This window comes from Rhinatrema bivittatum, chromosome 3 (assembly GCF_901001135.1).
Source record: "Rhinatrema bivittatum chromosome 3, aRhiBiv1.1, whole genome shotgun sequence".
Taxonomy (NCBI): domain Eukaryota; kingdom Metazoa; phylum Chordata; class Amphibia; order Gymnophiona; family Rhinatrematidae; genus Rhinatrema; species Rhinatrema bivittatum.
The window spans coordinates 428,139,300-428,160,708 of record NC_042617.1 but is presented as its reverse complement, the minus strand read 5'-3'; the positions used below and the strand labels follow the sequence as shown (position 1 = coordinate 428,160,708).

General features: G+C 41.9%; 1 long non-coding RNA gene across 1 annotated transcript in view; it reads left to right on the top strand.

Moving 5' to 3' along the window:
* LOC115088811 overlaps nucleotides 1-15,444 on the top strand; it is a 76,044-nt gene extending 60,600 nt beyond the window's left edge. Inside the window, exons 3-5 of the long non-coding RNA XR_003855901.1 lie at nucleotides 5,159-5,214; nucleotides 5,685-5,772; nucleotides 15,185-15,444. This is a non-coding gene — a long non-coding RNA (uncharacterized LOC115088811). The remainder of the gene's footprint in view (nucleotides 1-5,158; nucleotides 5,215-5,684; nucleotides 5,773-15,184) is intronic.
* The last annotated feature ends 5,965 nt before the right edge of the window (nucleotides 15,445-21,409 follow it).

Sequence of the window (21,409 nt, the reverse complement as noted above, 5' to 3'; positions counted from 1 at the left end):
TTAACAACTACAGTTGAAAATTGCTACAGTGAAAAAAAAGTTAAGATAAAATTGAAAAATCCTGTGAAATCTCTGAAATTATGAGCTTATAAACTTCATTTGCAAAAGTATTCACAATAGCAATCATTTTCATTATTCTGCCTCTATTATTTGTAATTTCTTTTGCACATGGTTACTAAGTGTTTCACTCCAGTGAATCATGCTTCTGATCTGAAGATTGATAGTTACCCTGCAAATCTATTCTTGTTGCTTTTTTATGTACATCTAGTAAATTTTGAATTTAAACTTGACAGACTAATTTCTGAAGATTAAAAGACTGCTGCTATCAAGGAAAACTGTAAAGCAGTGTGGTAAATCCCTGGCGTACAGTGACTTTTCTATAAAATTCTCTAAGCAGTTTATTCTAGTATTCTACTGACTCCATACTTGCTACTCAGTCTAACCAAGTCATTGATGACAATCCCTTATCTAGATCTCTACAGCGACTATCTCTGTAATACTGAAGACAGAAAAGAAAATCATTCTGTTTGTTCATCTTGCTGTCCTCTTTCTTATTTCTTTATCTTGCCTAAAATGGTAGCCATGAGATGTGAAAGAGCATAACACACACTAGCTGAGAGAAATCAAAAGATTTTCTTAGTCGGGAAGGGAACAGATAATAAATGACAGTGCATGATTGAAAAATGTTTTCTGCTCTTTTTTAGTACATGGAACATGTTTGATATAGTTGAATAGTCCTTTCTGTACACCCAAATGTAGTTTTCAAGAATCTCCAACTGGTTTTGTTTTCATGATACACCCAATAAATATTCACAATATTATATATCTACATGTACTGTACATACTGAATTGCTGCTGTTTTCTGTGTATTTTAATATTGTATTTTTTTTTCTCTTTTTCTAATTATCTCTTTATTAACTTTTCAAAATGTTACAAAGCATCCACTTTGCTATGAAATATGGTACAACAATTGGGAAACAGAAAACAGTCATTTCTTAATGAAAAAAATAACACAGGAAACCAATTTTTTAACCCTTGTCTACCCGTTAGACCTTTAAACCTGGGGGGTGGTGTTCCTGCACATTAAAGAGATTAAAAAGGAAATAACAATACTAAAGAAAAATCCACTCAAAAACAGATTTTTTCTTTTTTTTTTTTTTTTAAGGATTACTATCACTATTACTCAATTGCTACAGGACTTTTTTTGCTTCAACAAAGCTCTTTAACTGCTCTGGTTGGTAAAATATATAACTATCATTATTATACTTTATAACACATTTACATGGGAAGTATAGAAAAGAAGATGCCCCCACTTCCAATGTCTCTTATTTTAAAGCCAGGAAAGTCTTTCTTTTCAGCTGAGTCGACTTTGTTAAATCTGGAAAAATTATAATGCGGGAACCCATGAATTCTGAGTTAGTTTTCTTAAAATACGCTCACATAATGTCTCGCAGATCTTCCTCATTAAAAAATGAAATTAACAAAGTTGTTCTTTCTGCTATTTCATAAGAAGACAACTCCAGAAAACCTGTTAAATTTTCCAACGCATTTGGAGCTATTTGTCTTTGTTAGTTGTTCCGAATAGGAAGAAAATATACTTTGTCCAGGGGTAGAGTCTGTTCAGGGGTAATTTCTAATATTTCCTGTAAGTATTGTTTAACTGTTAACCAGGGAATTTCTCCAACCACTCTGGGAAAGTTTAATATTCTTAAATTCAGGTACCTCATTGCATTCTCAAAGTTCTCAATTTTTCTGTTTATAGCCCCACAATCCTGTATTATAGTTGACTGAACCGTTTTTACCTCTTGAAGATCACTTTCAATACTTTGAAATTTTTCTGATGCTTCCTGTTTTAAAGTCTCTGAGTTCTTATTCAGCATTTCAATCTGCGACGACAAGAAATTAATTTTTGTGGCGCAGTCCATAAGAGACTTTGCCATTGCGGATGTTTAACGTCCAAAGCGAGTCTAGTGTGACTGCCACCAGTTTCTGCAGGATTAGAATCTCACCGGGACTAACAGGGGTTGCGAATCCAGGTCTCTCACCTCCTACATCGATTCGTCCTTCTCCACTGTTCAGCTCACGGTCTCTGGTAGGACTCTCTCCGGTTTCCACTGAGGTCTGTATGAGCTCCTCCACCGACACCGCCCCCTCTACCCGACTCTCTCAGTGGTCCTCTTCAGGGCTTCCGCTCAGGCGAGGTATCGAGGCTGCATGCACAGTGGGGGTTACTCTGTCATCAAACGGGCTGAGGGATATTCCTTTCGAGGTTGGGTCACATTCTTTCCTGTGACCCGACAGCTGGACCTCCCAGACCCAATATCGCTGGTTTCACAGCACACTGCGTGATGGTCTTCTGTCTCGGGGGAAGCATGGACGTTGAGGGGTAACTCCTTGTCTTCCCTTTTCGCTTTGGGGGCATTGTAGCACCTTAGAAATTTGTTTTAGTGGAGAAAAATGACGGAGCAGAAGCGCAGTGCATCTGAATGAGTTGTCATCTGGACTCCACCCCCTCCTCTGTATTTTATATTAATAGTATTGACCAAGAGCATTTTTTTTTACTTTTTCCAGCCCCTCTATGAGAAAGGAGAGTTGGTATAATATAGAAGAGAGTATTTGTAGGTTATACTGTTTAATTACAGCAATTTTATTAGATTTTATGCTTGACTCTATATTGTATTGTACTGTATTATAAGCCACATCGATTCCTATTCTGGAAAAAGTCGGGATACAAATACATAAAGAAATCCATAACTACATCTAAAACTAAATAACACATAGGGACTGATTTTCAAAAAACCGTTACATGCATAAAATTTGGTTTGATACTTGTAAATTTATCCATGTAAGTGGGCTTTTGAAAATTGCTACAATATATGCTATTGAATTGTCCATAAGATTTACCTGCGTAAATGCACTTTATGCATGTAAATGGCTTTTGAAAATTGCTAAAATAGTATGTTACATTTACGTGCTTAACTCCTTTGAAAATTCACCTGCTAGTGTTTTAGGCATATATGAATAGATTGTACAGGTAAAGAAGTGACTGAGGATTTGTCCATGTGCTACCCTGAGGCATTTGAGTCATGGGAAACAATCTTCCTAGAGTAGAGAAAAAAAGATGCTGGTCCCAGCTGCTGTCCCCTCCATTAACATTGTGTTGGAGGAATCTGGTACTTGGGACTTGCTCTGCTCCAGCCTACTATATGTCTGTCGTCCCCCCTCCCCCTCATACATATACTGATATCACCTAGGGAAGTCATTTAGGTGATATCTGCTGTGGTGGCGGATAACTCCTTTGGGAGCAATGGAAAAGGTCAGGAATTTGATACTGCTGGTAGATATTAGAGTATTTGTGGAGAGTATTGTATGGTATGGGAAAGAAGGTGATATTGGGTCATTGTTTTGGTTGAGGATTCAGGGGAGAAACCCTGTCCATTGCCTTTGATCAACTAGAGTCTGCTGAAATTGAGTGTGTTGATGAAGAGGCTCTAATTTGGGGTTCTGATGATGAGAGCACACCCAAAGGTGAGTTTGGGATTTCTGTCTGTAGAACTGTGGAAGCAAGAGTTGAAAAGAGAGGCTAGAGTGTTTCATCTGCCTCTTTTGAGAAAGAGAGGTAGAAAAATGCCTCATGAGCCCCGCAGTTTGAATGTTATGACTGCTGTGTCCTCTTTGGGCACTAAGTCAGACTCTTGCATTGTAATAGTTGTTGTATTTGCGGCAAGTAGAACTATTGAACAGACAAGATCCACTGTTTCCAGGTGAAGATCTTACACAACCAGCCTAGAGGGTATTAGTGTTCTGGTTATTAGGGTAAGTAAGGGTAACATGACTCCTTTTTCTACAGATCTTGGATGAAGAGTATACTGCTGTGAGGGCAACCCTGCCGGGTCCCAGGAAAGAGAATGAATGAAGGAGGTGGAATGCTTGGACATTCAAGAGCAGAGGCTCTCAACTCAGTCTTTGGGGTACACTTAGCCTGTCAGATTTAAGGATATCCACAAGGAATATGCATGAGAGATTTGCATACAATGGAGGGAATACATGCAAATCTATCTTACGCATATATATATATATATATATTGTGGATATCCTGAAAGCATGACAGTTCTAGAAGACTGAGTGCCATTTTTCTCTGCTTATAAGCAGTATTGTTCAGGTACATGCTTCAAGTGCATCATGGCTTGCATCAGGCGCATTGTGTAGGGTAAGCATTGCTGTGTTGTCAGAGATATGATGCATCATTATGGTATGCATCAGTACCTCTGGTATCAGATGTGCATCATGCATGTGGAGCTGATCTGTACATCGCTGGTGCCAAAGAGGGACACTCCGATGGCACTGGTGCTAACTTGCCTTGCTTTGAATGTTTTTTTTTTTTTTTTCGACATAGGTAGGGCTGGCTCTAGGGAAGTATGCGATTTTTGCTTCCATGCTACCCGGGCAGCTGAACCTGACCCCATGTTCGTGACCTGAGCGGATGGGAGAATTTTTGAAGAGCTTTGATTCAAATTTTTCCTGAGGAGGCAGACAAAACTGCACTATGAGAGGAAAATCTACTGCAAATCCTGAGAGATTTACGCAGTTCTTCCATGTGCAAGACCATGGAGCATTGTGAATGTGCAACATCCGTCTGCATGCTTCACGATTTGGTCCAAGGCATCAATAGCAAAGGTCGTGGCCATCGGTGAGGGACATTAATTTAAACTATTCACCAAAGCAGATTTTTTCTTCTGGGCCGACATTCTCATGAAAGTTACAGATTTGTTTTTTGGGCAGCACTTAAAGTGCTTTTATGGGTCTGCAGAAGCAACAAGGCAAGGCAGGAAAAGGTTTCTGACCAAAAAGGTAAGTCTGAAGAGAAAAAAATAGAGGAGAGATGACGTATAAGTCTGTGCTTAAGCTCGGAGACCAAATGACTAAGGAGGGTCATGAGGCAATGTCCAAGCAGGGATTCCTGCACATGCTCAGTACAGCTCAAAGCTCTACAGCTTGGAGAAGTCCGACTGGTGCCTCATAATACATCATCATAAAATACAGTGCATGACAAATAAATCATCATCAAATATAATAATTCAGGACATAAATTCTGCTTTACTTGAACCCATTACTCTATCCTAGATAACTGTTCTCCTTTCCGTATTTCCTTTTTCAGAGTGCATTTGTCCTCACAGGCCTTCCTTTGCTGAGTTCTTCAGGTACACTCACAGGGTAAGGGTGAGAATCTTCTATTTTATCCAAATAAAATACTTGTTTTATGAATGAAAAGAGAGGGGGTCACTAGAGACCTTTAACATAAACCTTTGCTATGCCACTACAAAATGTAGGAAACACTTCATAGGATCTGAAACCTTGCCCAAGAGTATACAGGTACCTTGGGGAACTCACGTCATGTGCTATTAAACACATGCCTCTGGACTTGCCCTTACATAATGCCACACATTTCTCACCTGAAAAGGATACTAACACACACTTTCTTCCACATAAAGTCTAAATTTATATTAACTAAAAGTTATTTTTGAACAAAAGGTTAACAGGTGACACTTTTTTTTTTTCAAAGAGTGTTGCATACTTCATGGTGTATAAGGCACAAGGTTTTAATTATCTTAAATTATAGGCTGTGCCATAAAATGGTATGATTGTGTAGCAACTTTTCACAGCATTTGTCCTGTGTCCCACAGGGTCTCCTTGGATAGTACCAACAGTCTGTGAAACAGTATTGAAGCAGAATGTTAAGGAGATCACCTTGTATCCTGCAGCGGTTGAGTGGTAAGTTTCTCACAGAAGCCATTGGGTGGGCAGGATGAGGTATGGTCAGGAGGAGGCAGTCTGTTCTTAGCAAAATTTAGATGCCCCTGTCCAGTCATCTGAGATGAGCACTTCTGTGAGGTGTGGATTGAGTGGACACAGTGGGAAAGGGTGTGACAGTAGCTTTGGTGATTGGGGCCCAAGGTGATGTTAGTCACTTGAAATAATTTTGTGAGTAGTCTGTCCAAAGAGCACTGCAGACTTTCTAAGGCTTGAGCCAGAAGAGTAGTCTGGGCTTATATGACTTCTTTGAGGTCAACAATTCATTTAGTTAGGAATCAGAGCTCTTTTCTTAGAGCTTTACGGTCCCTATGGATTATGTCATCCAGATGTTGCTGCTCCATTTTACAGAATGCTCATAGGGAGGGTAAGGGGAGGAATGGTCAGATGTTGGTGCCCTCCTGACTCAGTGCTGTTAGCTTCCTGACTGGCATCAATAAAATGGATTTTCTGGGGCTAACTAAGGCATCATCTGATGCCAGTCCTTATACTTTTTGCAGACTAGCCTGGCTGGATGTCATCCTCTGTGGGTGTGTGTGGCACAGTTTCCATGCCATCACCTCCCTGCACTGATTCTGATCGGTCTGTGGGCTCCATCGGCACTAATCCTGTGCACGCGGCAGTTTCGGGTTCTCCCCTCATACCCACTGGATCAGGGAAAAGCTACGGAGATGAATACGTTTTATTGCTGGAGCAGGTGCATCCCTTTTGCTTCCAGAAACATTAGGTCCATCTACAGCAAGGCCTTTACAAGACACTTATGGCCGGATTTTAAAAGGGTTATGCTCGTAACCCTTTTAAAACCCCCCTACGCGCGCCGAGCCTGTTTTGCATAGGCTCAGCGGCGCGCGCAAGTCCTGGGGCTTTGCAAGGGGGGGCGTGTCGGGGGCATGCCGGGTGGGCGGTGCGATTTTTGGGGCGTTCCGGGGGGCATGACGGGGGCGTGGTGCCGTCCCGGGGGCATGGTCGAGGCCTCCGGACCAGCCCCCGGGTTGGGTGATGGCGCGCCAGCGGCCCGCTGGCACGCGCAGAGTTACGCCTGCCTCCGGCTGGCGTAACTTTGCCAACAAACAGGTCTATCCAGTAAAGTGCGGCCGCGTTTACCCCGCTCCTAACCCGCGTTCTACTCACTTTCCGGCCGCGTTAGCCCTTCCTGCGATCCACAACCCCCCTTTAACCTACCCTTACCGCGTCCTAAAATCCCCGGGCAACCCCTTCCGCACGCGGCATGTATATTGCATGCAAACGAGCGAATTAGCTATTCCCTAGCATCCAGTAACCCGCGCCCCGACTATCGCTATTTTACCCTGCCGTTTTGCCGCGCGTTTAACCTGCTAACTTACCGCCTACCCTTACCCCTGCTTCGGGAGGAGGGAAGAAGGGACTGGCAGTGTAAAGCGACCTCTCCTGCCTCCAGCTGCTCGCGAAGATGGATGCCTGCACGGCCGCTGAAGACGTGGCATCACGGCATGTGACGCCACATCTTCAGCGGCCGTGCAGGCGTCCATCTTCATGAGCAGCTGGAGGCAGGAGAGGTCGTCCGATGTCCGGAGGGGGGTGCAAAAAGTAAGTCGCTTCGCCGCTTCGTACTGCCAATCCCTTCTTCTCTCCTCCCGGAGCAAGGCTGCTTTTCGTGCCCTGCTTCGGGAGGAGGGGAGAGGAGACTGGCACGGGGGAAGCCACGATGTCTGGAGGGGAGCTGGCAATCCCGACTTCCTGGTATCTGTCAATTCAAATGACATTTGAAATGACAGATTCCAGCGTGGCCGTGAAGCGTTAGGCCCGCGCACCCAGGATACTGTATAGGCGCTCTATACAGTAAAATGGGTTGCGCAGGCCTAACGCTTCACGGACGCTTCTTAGACGCAGCTTGCATTTGCAAGCTATTTACATACAGGATCGAGCGGTAGGTGAGCTGCACTGTGCGTGCGGCAACCGCGGGTGCGCCGGGCACTAACGCAGCTCTTCCTACCGCTAGTTACTGGATAGACCTGAAAGGTAGGGGGAAGGTTAGATAGGGCCGGGGGGGGGGGTTAGGTAGGGGAAGGGAGGGGAAGATATGGGGGGTAGAATTTCGGAGCGGCCTCGGAGGGAACGGGCAGCGCGCGCAGGGCTCGGTGCGTGCAAGTTGCACAAATGTGCACCCCCTTGCGCGCGCCGACCCCAGATTTTATAAGATACGTGCGGCTACGCGCGTATCTTATAAAATCAGGCGTACTTTTGTTCGTGTCTGGTGCGCGAACAAAAGTATGCGCGCGCGTAGATTTAGAAAATCTACCCCTTGGCATTTAGATATTTTGGGTCGATCATTTCTAATTCAGTCCCCTGTGAAATCTGGGACAAATGAAATTACCCGTTTCAGGAAGCACGCTAAATCCTGGCATTTTAACCAGATATTTGAGGAAGTGGAGTAAATTCAGCAATTTTTTTTTCTGTAAGTACCTTCGGGAACTTGACAAAGCTGGGGTTCTTATTTAGAACCTATTTTTACTGCATCATTAATGTGTATTCTTTTTTTTTTTTTTTTTTTTTGTTATGTACTGTGGCTTATATGTAAATGTTTTTCCTATTTTTTGTGGTAAGCAACTGTGTTGTCCACAACGAAAAGCAGAAAATGAAATTTGAATTAAATGAAAATTAAATGCATTCCTTGCTCTGTTGTTCTTCATCCTACTCTCATGCCACTCCTCTTCCTCTATTTCAGCCTTGCACCTGTTGACTTGTATGCATATTTCTGTCTTCATTTCCAGGGTTCTGTTTTTATTATTGCCTTTTTAACTGTCCTCCTTCAGTCTTTTCATCCAGGGCCAGCCAATGTGAAAACTGAAATTGGCACCCTTAGCTGTCCTGCATGAAAAACATCAGCTTCATTCATACCACTACCTGCTGCCTCGCTTTTACCTTGCAACCTCCCCTTTCCCTGTCATACCCTCCTTCCATCTATGCCTGCCTCCTCCCCCACACACCATCCTTCCCTCCTAGCTTTTGTCTTTTGATCCTGCCCCCTTCCTTCCATCCCAGCATTTCCTTCATACTTTCCTCCTGGTTCTTACCTTCCACTCCCATCCTGCTGACAGAACAGCATTGCTAGAGGATCCGGCACTTCTAAATGCTGCTTCCTGCCATGGGTGTCTCTCTCTTTCTCTCTCTCTCTCCTGTGCAGTTCATACAACGTATCATGCGGGATAGAGAGGCACCCGTGGCAGAAAGCAACATTTAGAACTGCCAGGCTCTCAGCATAGCCTTCCTGTCAGTGTGGGGCAGTAGTAATCGTCCTTTTCCCCCCACAGCCCACAGGACCAGAGGTAGCGTTCAGCACAGTGGGGGTGGAAGGGCAGTAGGAAGCAGCATGGGCCCTACTGGAAGAGGGACCCTGACTCCTCTTTGCTCAGCAACTACATCGGGAGTGCTGGTGCCTCCTAGTGCTTGATAGGGATGTGAATCGTTTTTCAACGATTAAAATTATCGTCCGATAATGTTAATATTGTCTTAAATCGTTATAGAACACGATACAATAGAAATTCTAACGATTTATCGTTAAAAATCGTTAAATCGTGTTAGTGCGCACTAACTGAAAATGATACAAATAAACACTTTCCAGGTCACTGAAGGTCAGTTAGGAATGAATATGTGTTCCTATTGGCTGGCTGCCCTCTTATCTATTGATGTTACCAAGGTTACCACTGAGGTGATGGTTGGGGGGATGGGAAATGGAACTGGAAACTAACGAACACCAACAGAAAATGAAACAAAGTGTTCACACTTCCCAGGTCAGTAAAGGTCACTTAGGAATGAATATGTATGTATGTATTCCTATTGGCTGGCTGTGCTCTTATCTATTGATGTTACCAAGGCTAACACTGAGGTAATGGTTGGGGGGATGTGAAATGGAAACAGTTGGAAGCTTGACAAAAAAAGTAATGTAATGATCAGCACTCACGTGACTAGAACTTGTTTGTTTATTATTTTTGTTAGCAGGCACCTGAAATGCTAGTGCATGTTGAATTTGCCAATCACTGTGCATTTTAGAAAGGTGGTCCTGGCTGGAACTGTACACAGTTCAAATATATGTAATTGATTGTTGGTAAGTGTATTTTTTAAGTAGCCACACTGGCACAAGTATGTTTACTTTTCCTCCTACTTAACTCACTAGCTCAGCTTTGTAAGAAGGGCTTCTCTGCTTGTGTGTTGTTTTTGTTTGGTGTGAGGAGAGCAGAAACATCAGATCTTTATTCAATCTACTACAGTCATCTCTTACAGTGCCCTATCCCTATTAATACCAGGAGTGTTGTGATCTTCCTGCACACAGTGCCCTAACCCTGATACCAGTCTGAGACAGCTCCCTCCCTGCATTACTAGTGAGAGGCTGGCTTCACAGACAGGGGGGAGCTGCCTGACCCTCACTCCTGACTTCCCCCATGTCCCAGCTAGTGAATGGTGTGTGGGTGAGGGGGGGGGGAGGATGGTGAAGTCTGAGACAGCTCCCTCCCTGCATTACTAGTGAGAGGCTGGCTTCACAGACAGGGGGGAGCTGCCTGACCCTCACTCAAGCAGAGAAGCCCTTCTTACAAAGCTGAGCTAGTGAGTTAAGTAGGAGGAAAAGTAAACATACTTGTGCCAGTGTGGCTACTTAAAAAATACACTTACCAACAATCAATTACATATATTTGAACTGTGTACAGTTCCAGCCAGGACCACCTTTCTAAAATGCACAGTGATTGGCAAATTCAACATGCACGTGTCTGCTAAAAAAAATAATAAACAAAGAAGTTCTAGTCACGTGAGTGCTGATCATCACATGTCAAGCTTCCAACTGTTTCCATTTCACATCCCCCCAACCATTACCTCAGTGGTAACCTTGGTAACATCAATAGATAAGAGCACAGCCAGCCAATAGGAATACATATTCATTCCTAAGTGACCTTTACTGACCTGGGAAGTGTGAACACTTTGTTTCATTTTCTGCTGGTGTTCATGAGTTTCCAGTTCCATTTCCCATCCCCCCAACCATCACCTCAGTGGTAACCTTGGTAACATCAATAGATAAGAGGGCTGCCAGCCAATAGGAACACATATTCATTCCTAACTGACCTTCAGTGACCTGGAAAGTGTCTATTTGTATCATTTTGAGTTAGTGCGCACTAACTCGAGTTAGTGCGCACTAATCGGAAAAAACAATTTTTAACGATTTTTCAACGAAATAATCGTGCCAAACACGATTTTCTTCTCCTGCCACACGATTTCTATCGTTAAGACGATATGGAAAACGATTCACATCTCTAGTGCTTGATGCCCTTAGGGTTGCTCATCCTAAAAGCTGGCCCTGCTTTCAACTTTAGCTTGACCATGCGCTCTGTTTCTCTCTCTTACTTGCTGAGATGGATTAGTTTTCTCAACTATGCTGCCAAACTCGTTCTTATGCGTTTCCCCTTGTATTGTCAGATGCTTTCACAGTTGTGGTCATGTTCTGCTGCATTTATTTTAACAAGCATTTATCAAATATTAATTACTGATGCATAGTCTCTTTCTCTGACCCATTCAGAAAGTTGCATGCAATATCGCTTTCATAAGCATCTACATATGGCTTCTCATATATTGAATTACACACCCGTTACATTATTGGACTTTGCCCTTATCCAGAGTGCCTCATAATAAATATAATTACAAAATGATTTGAATGGGGAATAAATCTTTAATGGTAGGAAAACAAAATATTGAAAAGTGAATTGGATATTTGTAAAGGGTTACTAGAGTCAAGCTAAAGGCCACTGCAGCGCAGGCACACAGTTATTGTGTCTCCATACAGGTTTTATTTAGAAATTGTGATAAAATAGCAGTTCCTGATTTATGCACTGCAGATAATCTTAACATGTAATTCACAGTTGGATAAGGCTTACTTCCAGGGTCCAGGTATTCAGCCTGGGTCATTTCACAATAGATCCTTTTCAGAGATAGCATATAACACAAGTGGAGACAAACGTCTACTTACAGACAAAGGTACAAGGCTTCCAAACTTAACATCCATAGTATAACAGTAATACACACTGTGCAAAGAGCTCACAGGCCTTTCTTCTGGATCCCAAACTTCCCTTTGTCCTCCATGCCATCTAAATGTTGGGAACACCTTCTGTCTCCTTTTGAATCCCCTGAGGACCAGTCTGGATCCTCAGGGGCAGGGCCATACAGCAGCCTATCTGTCATCTGAAATTAGCTCTCTGTGAGCCAGCCTTTAGCTCTATACACAAGACACCAGTCCCAAACAGAGCAGACCCTGGTTCAGACCAGGAACAATTCCTTTCTCCTGACATCTAGTAAAGTAGCATCTTTAGTTTATGCAGAACTGGCGATAAAGGATATCTAAATATCTGGTGGATTTATTCCAAAGGAAGAATCCCAAGAGAAATGACACCGAAACAAAAGGAATGCCTGAGGTGAGAGGGGGTGGATATAGTTTGGGCTAGGGAAGAAGTAGGAAAAGGAAAGAGTGAGGAAAGAAAAGTATGGCATAGATTTAAACAAGGTAGGCCTCAGATTCAGAGGTCTATAAGGACATGCATCTTTGGGGCAGCTTTTGATTCTGCTGCTGGCTTGATCACCATGCATTTAAATCTCCCAAAGCTGTGGATGGCTTTTGTTGGTATAGGGAGAGCTGGGGAAACATAATCTGTTAGGCAGGATGATAAAATGCAGGGGATGGAAAGACTGCTCAGTGAAGTCCTTCCCAAAAAGATGCATATCGACACACGAAAGCAGTGGTCTGTGTATTGTGACCCTGTCACCTCACACCAACACAGTCACTTCCCACCAGTTAAATGTCTGAGGTGTATAGGGATGTAAATATTCCCCTGTGTGCCTAAAATAACTTGGACACAATAGAGGAAAAGCCCAACTCATAAGAACATAAAAATTAGCCATACTGGGTCAGACTGAGGTTCATCAAGACCAGTATCTTGTTTCCACCAGTGATCAATCCAGCTCACAAGTACCTGGCAAGATCCCAAACAGTAAATAGATCCCATGCTGCTCTCTGCAGTGATAAGTATTGGCTATTTCTTAAGTCTTCTTGGTTAATAACAGTTTATGAACTTCTTCTCCAGAAACTTGTCCAAAACCTTTTTAAACTCAGCTATGCTGCCTTAACCTGCAGAGAAACTTGAGTAATGTATCTACTGTAATTAGAGAGACGTGACTAGGGCGCACAAACAAAAGCAGAACGATAGCATATGTTCATCTATTTCAAGTATCAGACACTAAAGTAAGTACAACAAAATTTTATTTCACTCTAATGCTGGAAGAATGAAGTTGTGATGGCGTGCTGCTGGTGTTGTAACCCCAGGAGCAGGGCTGGATCCAGATGAGGCAAGCTGGAGCAAGACAGAAACAGGTGATGGTGGCCGGTAGGAATTGGACAGCAGGGACACATACACCAGTGAACTTTGAAGGGACCCACAGGAACAAGGACAGGATTCAGGAAGGCAGCCACTAAACACAGAACCAAATAGAACCAGATAGCGACATCGGAGCAAACTGGGACAACTGAAAGGCACACAAGATACAAAAACAAACTAAGGGAAAACAAGATGCAGAATATGTGACCTAATAGTAGAACCAATGTAAGGCCACAAATTAGTCAAGGAGCAAAGTCAAAGAGCAAAATGACAGAGTCTAAGGCTGGCTGGGAGCATAACAAGGACAAAGCAGTGGCCCTGAACGTCTTGTGAGGCTGGTTTATAACTGAGGCAGCACGGGAACATGGCCACCAGCAGAATCTCCAGGCCATAGGATGTGGAAGACTAGGCAGTTAGTACATATGGCCCACAGAGGGCCGCTGGCAGGAGGCAATAACTGGCCATAATCCTCACACAATTCCCCTCTAAAAGGGCAGAAATTAGATGTCCCCAAGGACCCCCAGGAATCCAAATGAAAATGGGGGCAGAGGCAACTATTACTGGGGAACTTGCACCCCTGTCTAAAAGGGTGGAATCTAGAGTCTTGAGCCAGATTCTCTGAGGCAGAGTCTGGAACAGCCGCTGAAAGCAGATTTTCAAGTGGAGTCTGGAACAGCTGGAATCAAAGCTATGAAGGCAGTCAACACTGGGCTTGCTGGGGCTGCATGGACAGCAGGTGCTGGATTCCTCGAAGCTAGGACTGGAGCTGAAACAGTAGCTGGATTTGGATTCACTAAGACATGAACAGGAGCAGCAAGGGTTGACTCCACCAGTGTAGAGACGGGCACTGGAGCTGTGAAAACAGCTGGCACTGACTTCACCAGTGCAAGGGCTGGAAACATGGATACATGAACTGGAGTCTGATTCTAAAGCCAGTTTCTGAGTACGCCAAGCCACATAAATAGTACTAACATTAGTGGCTAAACAAAGACGGTAAATCCGTACTCTTGATTTTCTACTAGGAATATATGATTGTCATGGTTATCAAACTTAGCCAAGGTAAATACTGTTACTGGTGTGTGTCAGAACCTGAAAAAAATCAAGCCAGGCTCAGCGAGGTGCTGATGGCAGGATTTGGACACCAGGGCCACACAAAAATGCACCCTAGGGAATTTGAAGATGCTCACATTTGCAGGGCAGGACTGCTGCAGGGACAGGATTCAGGAAGGTGCCCACTAAAACAAAAACAAGACCAGGATAAACAGAACCAAACTAGAACCAGACAGAGACACAAGAGTAAACTAGGACAACAGAAAGGCACACAAGATGCAAGCAACAAATTAAGGAAAAACAAGACATGGAATACATGACCTGATAATGAGGCCAACATAACCCCACAAATCAGGGCCAAGGACCAAATTCAGAGAGCATAAGAGTCAATACAGACATGAGATGAAGGCTGGGAGCATAATTACGACTAAGCACAGGCCCTGAGCAGGTGTGAGGCTGAGGCAGCACGGAACATGGGTGTCAGGAGGACTTCCAAGCCATAGAGCCTGGAGGATTAGCCAATTAGTACACATGGCTCACAGAAGGCCCCTGCTGGCAGGAGGCAAGAACTGCCTAGAGATCCTCACAGGCATTAAAGGCAAGAAGGAAAAACTCAAAACAAATAACAAGTAAATGATTTTGTTGAGTTTCACGTGGTACCATTTTACAGCACAATTATGTTAAATTTTGAAATAGCTTTGTATGCGATACTTCTCTTATACTGTGCACCATATTCTGAGGTTCCTGGAATATAGAAGGAATAAGGTTAATAAATGTATAGAGATACATTTGGGGATTAGAGTGATTTGAAATGTATTTACTTTCTAAGACAATCTAAATTATTACTTATAAAAAAAAAGTGTTAATGGTATAATTGTATTACTGTCCACAAGTTCAGATTCTTTTCCATGAATCTGTCTTTCTTATCTTTTCAGATCATTCAGCAAAGGATCCTCATATTAGATAAGTATGTATTGACCTAATGTATACCGGAGCGCTGGATCTGAATTGAACAGCTGAATACTCAAATGTGTGATGCAGTACGATGATATGGATTTTTCAGCTGGTCCTTTGCAGTTTGAGGCAGTCCTCTTTGGTGTGTTGGATCAGCCGTAGATGGGCTGCACCCTTATGGTGATAGTTTTCTGGCCTCCACTCTCACTGCTGAAGATCAGTGAAGTGACCTAATCTCCCTGTTCTCAAATAAAATCAGATTTAAAAACTGCTTACGCTCTTGTGTCCTTCTTCCAGAAATCTAGATAAAGAATGTTCTCTCCCTAGGCTGGATACTTTACTGAAACTGTTTTCTTGCTAAGCAAAGAAAAATAGTGGAAGTGATTACCCTATTCTATTTTTGAATTTTCTTAGCAAATATGTATTATCCCTCAGATGCACATTTTACTGTATTTAATTTAGCATACACATAATCTTGTCACTGTGTAAAATCTAGAATTATATTCCTGCCAGTTATAGCCTAGGGGGTTCAACTCAACCAAAGCCTTACAATGGAACTTCACATCTCTAAAGTGGCAAGGGCCTCCTTTGTGTATCTGCATCAGATCCGCCAGCTCTGCAATTTCCATGATAAACCCAGTCTTGCTACTATAATCCATATGGAATCAACAACAATCACTTATTGCAATTCCCCTATACAACAGCATCTTAAAATAGAGTGTGAAGTGCATCCAACTCCTACAAAGTTCTACTGTGAGAATTTCGGTAGGTGCAACTGATTACATCAAGCCTATTCTACATCTACTTCACTGGCTCCCAATGCAAAGCAAGATAACATTTAAATTATCTGCATTGTCTTCACATGCTTGAATTAACTGACTCATTGAATACCTCTTCCTTCATGCCCTCAAAGGCACTTCAATCCTCCCAAATAGCTCTTCTTTCTTCCCCTCTGCTGACCATTCCCAGATTGTCCTGCACAAATTACCCCTAATCTTGCACCTGGAGCCATGATATCTTTTCAGAAAAAACAAAACAAAACTAAGGCCTGGCTTTTCACAAAGGCCTTCCCTGAGATCCACTTATTCTGGCCCAACTACCTGAATTTCCTGGAGAGACAGTTTATACATAACAGGGAACGTATCTGAGTCGTAAACTGTTCACAAACAGGTTTTGCCTGCTGGATCTCAATGCTACTCTAATTACATATTCTGACGGATTGTAAACTTTTTAAATGTCTCTGTTTATTTAAATTTATTGTAATCTACATTGAAATCAATTTGGGGTAAAAAGGCAGAATATCAAATGTCATAAGTAAATAACTTTAGCTCAGTTTTATAGCAAAGTTCTCTTACAGTAGCTTCGGAGTAGCACATGTTCTTTGTCAGTCTCTCTATCACATTTGGCATTATATTCTCTGATCAGGTTTACAGTCATATGCTCACAGAATAATGTATTATATCATTCATCTTGCCCCAGATTTTCTCACTTGTCTGCTTCCACTTAAAAAATGCAGTATGAGCACAGTTTTACAGCGCTTTTTTGTTTCACACAGTGAATTCACTTGAATTACTGCCAAATTGCAAAATGTCCTTAGCAGTTATGAATTTTCTCTATTTTCTGTTAGGGAATCTCAAAAACAGTTTTCCCACTTAAATTTCCCGAGCTCCTGTCAGTAACTGAATGTCTTTAGCGCCAAGCTGCTTCTCTCATCAATACAGATTGAATTGACACAGGTAATCTTACTCTCCTAGCACAGCACAGAAATTGTACTCACACCGTGCCTCTCAGGTACTTCTTTCAGCAGCAGCCATAATCACAGAGCTATTTTCCCCCTCCAGAAGCTGGCTGAGTGCATGCATCCTCTCAGCTCTTCTTGACTCAGCCTCCTAAAGACTTTCCGCTCAGTTTCCCAGGTGCGGCTGTGACTCAGCCCCAGTTGTTTTGGGTTTTTTTTTTTCTTTGCCTGCCTTCTGAGTGCTGCTTTGTTTTCTCTTCCCTGCCATGCCTCCCGCAGCACTCCAGGGAAGGAGAACCATTGTGGTTGCCTTAGTTTCCTCTCAAGGTCCATTATTTATTGCACCGGCTCCTTCTTAGGCAGCCCTGACAGCTTCTATTCCAAGCAGCAGCAGTAGCAGAAGTGACTACCCTGGGGAAGGAGGGGGCACGGAATAATATATATCTTTTTACTATTATGCCTGTAACTCAAGGGGTAATAATGTGTGGGGAATTTTGCCAAGATGATTTTCAAAAACTTGCAGGTTTGGTGTAATTTGTGCATGTCACAGCCTGCAAGTTTATGTAGGCTGTTTAAAAAAATTATCCTCTTAGAGGGTAATTTTAAAAACCATTTCCACGAATAAAACAGTTGCAGAAATTTAGTGCTTTAAAAAATTGGCCTCCCTATGCATAAGTAAACTTACACACGTATTGTTACTACACGTGTAACTTTGTTTGCAGTGAGAAGAGGAATTCCTGGGGATAGGGCTGGGCAGGGGCTTGACTTGCATACATACATTTGAATTTTCAATAGTGTGCAGTGATTTATTTTGTCTCAGGAACACTACCCCCATAAAATATCAGGTGCAAACATATGGGTACTTTTACTGTGAAAACTAGGACAGTACACAGGTAAAAATGCACCTGTGGACTTTGCACCAATGCGAAAGTTAGAAAATTGCCTCCTTGGACCTTTTCTACATTTCTCTATCTGAGAATACCCCGCCACACAAAAGAAAATTTGACAACCTTCCAGTTTTGTTAACTGCTGGTTAAAATTTATCAGGCAGAAGTCACATTTTAAGGATCAAAACAGAAGTTTTCTACCAGGAATATTGGCTCATACCTTTCAAAAGCCACATTGGCTTGCCTTGTTACCTATATAAGCGTATATATATATATATATATATATATGTGTGTGTGTGTGTAGGCAAGTGATATATCATATCGAATGTCGGTATAGAAAAATAAATAAATAAATAAAAGGTTGTGGAGTTGGGCTCACCCCAGAACTCCCTGAGACGCCCTAACAGTTATGCACGTAAATCCATATTTTAAATATGGGTGGGCTGTTAGCAATGCATGTTTACTTCTGTTCTTGATGAGGTGTAAGTCTGCACAAATCTCTTTTTAAGTTGAAAATGACTGAGTGAGTGTTCTGAGTCAAATGGAGGGAGTGCAGGCTTGAAGAACCAGAGGGGTCTGGATGACTTCAGGATGAACTGGGCAATGTGGTGGTCTAATTGGTAAAACTGGGAATGTCCTTCATGCAAGTTTTTAAAATCTGCTATTCTGTGTGTGTCAAAGCTGACAAAGTCCTAAGGAAAGGAGAATGAAGTACATTTGCTTGAGTAACAGCTTAAATTTTAAAGCGCGCACGCACACACACACGCACACACACACGGTAGGCATATTTTAAATCATGCACTCGCAACTGCACCCATGATTTAAAATGTCAGTGTTTGTTCACTTATGTGCTCATAAGCATGTATATGGGGCCCGGCGCTTGTTTTAAAGTTACCATCCCTTTGTTTTATTTATTTGTGTTGTATAATGCTTTTCTATGCAAAAAATAAAGGATAAATCAGTTAGCAGTTATATGTAAAGACAAAAAACAATACAAAAATACAAGGAAATAAATTACCTCAAACAGAATCTTTGACGCCTTAAAAACAATGAAATTTAAGAAGCTAAGTAAAACAATATCAAAGTGCAAAAGACTTACTTAAAAGGACACAATCAACACAACCTGAAATTCATGTTTTAACTAAATTAGAAACCTTAAAACATATCATAAATGCACAAAAAGCTGAGTAAAGCTACAGTATATCAGAGTTCAAAGATTTGCTTAAAGAGCCATGTATCTTTTGCTTTTCTAAACAGCAAATAGTCCTGCTCAAGTTGTACTTCTCAGAGAATTTCATTCTAGTTGGTAGGTGCAATGCAAGAACAGGCTCTGTTGCCAGTTTCCGCCATTCTAATATTTTTCACGCTTGGCACACAATTGCACATCATTGATACATCTCAATTCCCGTGCTGGTATATGGTGAAAAAAAACCATGTTTTCAAATATAATGGCCCTACATAAATGTAAACCCTTTTGCATATATACAGCATTTATCTAGTCAAGGGCACAGTCCGTGGGACTATGGATCCCCAAAATATAGGAATATTAATGTATTTATATATATATATATATATATATATATATATATATATATATATATATATATATATACAGTAGTGGAATACTTTATTGCTCTTTCATATTGACTGCTTATAGCACTAATGAGCACTTCAACATACAATAATTTCTTAGGTATGCCCACTAATATGTACATGAATTTACACATTAACACTTTTATGCCCCACATAAAACTTGAGGTATCTGATGAAACATAGAAATGATGGCAGAAAAGGACCAAATGATCCACCCAGTCTGCCCAGCAAAATGCAAAGCAGCTCTTTCAGCAAGCCTACCCCATGACACCCCCCATTACTTAATATCATTTGTTTTGTATATTTGCGATCTACGACTATGAAAGCGGTTTGAATACGGAATACGTTATGTCCCTCATTTTGTACATTGTACCTTTTGAAGTTATGTTTTTAGTTATCTTTTATAACTTATAGTTTTTAAATCATTGTTATTGCTTTCTCTACCCTTGACCCTCCCCCTACCATTGACCCTTCCCCTGGTTTTTGTTTTTCTCTGGTGATATGTAAGGGCTACACCCTATAGTTAACTGTATATTTTTCTGTTTTTCTGTTTTATGTAAGGGCTCCGCCTAAAAGTTCTTGTTTATTGTGAACCGATGCGATGTGCGAACGGACATCGGTATAGAAGAGACTTTAAATAAATAAATAAATAAATAAATAAATAAATGATATTGCCATAATATACCACTGTGCGATATACAGCATTTACCACAAGCATTTACCACAAGCAGGGGGAAAAAAAAAACAAAAAAAAAACCTGATGCTTCACACATATCCTGCATAGCTTCAACGACAGGGGTGAAGAAAAAAAAGGATTCGCAATCACAAAGCGAGGAGTAGCTGGCTTGTTACGGCGGTTACTACCCCAACCAAATGTGCCTGATACTTCACTTTCAATGCATATCCAGCATGGCTCTCTGCTTCTACAGCAGGGGAGAAGAAAAAAAAAAAAAAAAAAAAAACCAACAAGAGCTGTACAACATAGTCTAGGTAAAACAAATAAGCATGGGTGTAGCTTGCTTATCGCGGCGGTTACTGCCCCTACTACCCCTAACTAATCAAGCTAGATATTTCACTTGCATGCAGCTCCATCACTGCTCTCTACATTAATGGTGGGGGTGGAAGGGGAATAGAACAAGGAGCTAAGAGTAACAGATAAGAATGAGAGAAAAAATGTGTGAGGCTTGCTGGGCAGACTGGATGGGCCATTCGGTCTTCTTCTGCCGTCATTTCTATGTTTCTATGTTTCTATGTTTATATTACAGCTTAGTAAATCTCCCTATAAGTTTGAACCTGAGGCAGTAGAGGGTGAAGTGACTTGCTCAAGGTCACAAGGAACATTAATGAGATTTGAACGCTGGCTTTACTGTTTCCAGCCCTTTTTCTAACCATTAGGTTGCTCTTCTGAAAATGCACAAGAAAGCACATATTTAATACATCAGAGTCCGCCCTTACCCATAGGGACTAGTACGGTGTTGGGGAGGCGTCGGGGTTGGCTACTCTTAAACCAGTGGCCTGCCCAGCAAGTTAGTTAGTGCTTTGCCCACTGAGCCACGGCACTGATGAATATAGTGCAGAGGTTTCCTGCTTTCTACCTTGATGTCCATAGATGGGTTAGCATCCTTTATAAATGTGTGCTTGGGATTCTCAGGATGGATATATGTAGACGAGAATAAATTGTGTGCAGTGTTGTGAGGGAAGTGTGAAAAGAATACTATAAGTGAAAGTTCTCTTCTTTTGTATGCAGATTATGATGAGTATATCCTCTTGCCCTGACAGTTGACTCCAGTTCCATGCCCATCCACTGATTCAGAAGAGTGCTACAATACAATAATGCCTCAGAATTTGATTTCATGCAGCAAAGACTGCAGAATGCTTCATTCTTGTTGTGCGTTGTCATGGTGTTTATCTTTCCTCTATAAGTTAAATTACACAACATATTATTCTTATGTCTGATGTTTCTGACTGCCATGATTAAAGATGTATGC